Source organism: Hipposideros armiger, unplaced genomic scaffold, assembly GCF_001890085.2.
Source record: "Hipposideros armiger isolate ML-2016 unplaced genomic scaffold, ASM189008v1 scaffold_304, whole genome shotgun sequence".
Classification (NCBI taxonomy): Eukaryota; Metazoa; Chordata; class Mammalia; order Chiroptera; family Hipposideridae; genus Hipposideros; species Hipposideros armiger.
The window spans coordinates 1,877,341-1,879,773 of record NW_017731654.1 but is presented as its reverse complement, the minus strand read 5'-3'; positions in this window follow the sequence as shown (position 1 = coordinate 1,879,773).

Sequence of the window (2,433 nt, the reverse complement as noted above, 5' to 3'; positions counted from 1 at the left end):
CAGTGAAGCAATGTCCTCAACTAGACAGAAAAACAAAAGGACAGCAACTTTTCTATTCCCCTTCCCCAATTTGCCAATAAAATCTTAAAAAAAAAAAGTTAGCTTAAGAGTGCAAGCTTTGAGCAACAGGGCCGCCGGTTTGATTCCCACATGGGCCAGTGATGCTGTGCCCAAGCTGAGCTGCCGCTGAGCTGACAACAGGTGACAGGATGGCTCAGCTGGTGAGAGCACATGCTCCTAACAAGACTGCCTGTTCCGTGGTGGGCTATGCCCGCCCACAACTAAGACTGACCTTGGCCCCTTGAGCTGAGCTGCTATGCTGATGGCTCAATGGATAGAACATGTGCTCTTAACAACAAGGGTGCTGGTTTGACTCCTGCATGGGATGGTGGCTACGCCCACCCACAACGAAGATTGTAACACAGCACCTTGAGCTGAGGCTACGAGCTGCCAACAGGCAGCCAGATGGCGACTGGCGCCCTCCACAACTAATTTGAAGAACTTGGCTGGACCCCCTCCCCAATTCCCCAACACTCTTCCCCTCCCTTAATTCCCCAATTTAAAAAAAAAATACTAAACCATTAAAAAAAAAAAGACCTCCAAAAACACTTTCAAAAAGTGGCCAGAACAATGGGATAAGTGTGTTCGAAGCAAGAGGGAGTATTATGAGGGGGATTAATGGCAATGTGTCTTTTAACGTAATACATTTTTAAAAATTTAAACATTCACCATATTATTTGATCACATCTCATCTATATGATTTTCATAAATGGTAACAGCAGAATCTCAAATCATCAATGAACATTTCACTAAATGATAAACAACTGTTATTCATTTGGAAATAATTTAGACTCAAGGTTGTCAAGAAAACAGGCACCACTCTAGATCATTTCAAGCAGAAAAGGATTTAATGGAGAGTTAAGTCTCAAACTTGTTGAAAGGGCTGGAAAATAAAAACAGGGGAGTTGGTGTCACCCAGAGGTCAGGAGTTGCAGGAAGCCACCACCACAGCTGGAGCCCACGCTGTCCTGCTGCTACTCAGGGGCCTGAATTCATCTGCTGCCACTACCCCTCCAGAACCAGAAAGGCTTCTCCCATCTGTCCACCTGCTAGTCTCATGCAAGGGCCTTTCACTGGCCAAACCTGAACTAGAAGGCCACTGCGAGGGAGTCGAGGAGATATGTAAAGCCTTCCAGCCCGTGATACGGGAAGAGCGTGGATAAGCAGAGAAGGTAGCTAAGTATTTCAGTAAGTAGTGCTGTGATATTAGTTATGCTTCTAGAAAAAAAACCCATTCAGGTTAAATCTTTAATTCACACCTTATACACACATAAATTTCAAAAAAATTAAAATAATAATGAAAGCATCTCAATTAGATAAAGACTGAGGGATCACAAGGGTTACTTTCTATATTATATACTTCCGTACCGTTTAAGTTTTTACAATGACTTTTATAATCCATGAAAACAAAGAATGTTCTTAGGAGTGGAGTAATGTGGTCAAGTTTTAACATCATGGGCCATAAAAANCCATAGTTCCTTGTACACAGTTCTGTAGATGCTCATTCTTCATTGCAGTTACTGTCTCCACCTGCCCTCCCAGCCTCACATGCCCCATTACACACACTCAGCTTCAGGGAATTGGCTTGCATGTTTATCATATCTTTCGCTTCCCAACCTCTACGCCTTTGCACAAGCTGGTCTCCCTGCAGTCCTTCACGGCTTCAAGGCTCAACTTACAGGGGTCTGTCTCCTTCACAAAAGCCTCCTGGGCTCCCTCTCTTTCTCTAAATTTCCAAAGGACAGGATTTGTACTATCTAGGGAGTTACAGTTGGGTACATATCTTCTCTGTTGCTTAGGGCTATGAAGGCAGGAAAAGGTTTACCACTCTGTACCACAGGACCTTCATGAAGTAGGTAGTCATGGAAGCTTGTAGAATAAGAGAAAGGGAGGAGGGAGGGAGGGAGAGAGGAAAGAGAAGAGTAGGGGGAGGAGGAGAGGAAGGAAGGGAGGATGGATTGATTCCTGATCACCCTGCCTCTGCCATTAGCCTGCATATTTAAGTGTCTGAGTAGAGTGACTAAGTCTTTATTTTTATGTGTATACGCATAGATTTCAACACAGATAATTTTACCGGCACATTAAGTTAACTTTGTCTCCTGAAACAACTTCTTAGTCATCAAGACTTCAAGTCTGCGTTGAGGGCTACCCATTGACAAAGTGTAATCGGATGAACAAACCCAAATCTCCTAACTAGTATGTCATGAGATTCGGTTCTTGCATCAAAATCACCTGGAGTGCCTGCCAAAAAAGCGGATTCCCAGGCTAGAGTGGGTGGGGCCAAGGAACCTGAAGGGCTGAGCTCCACTGTACACAATTCTGCCCAGCAAGGTCTGAAAACCACCACTCCACCAGTGCTGTCACCTCTGCCTT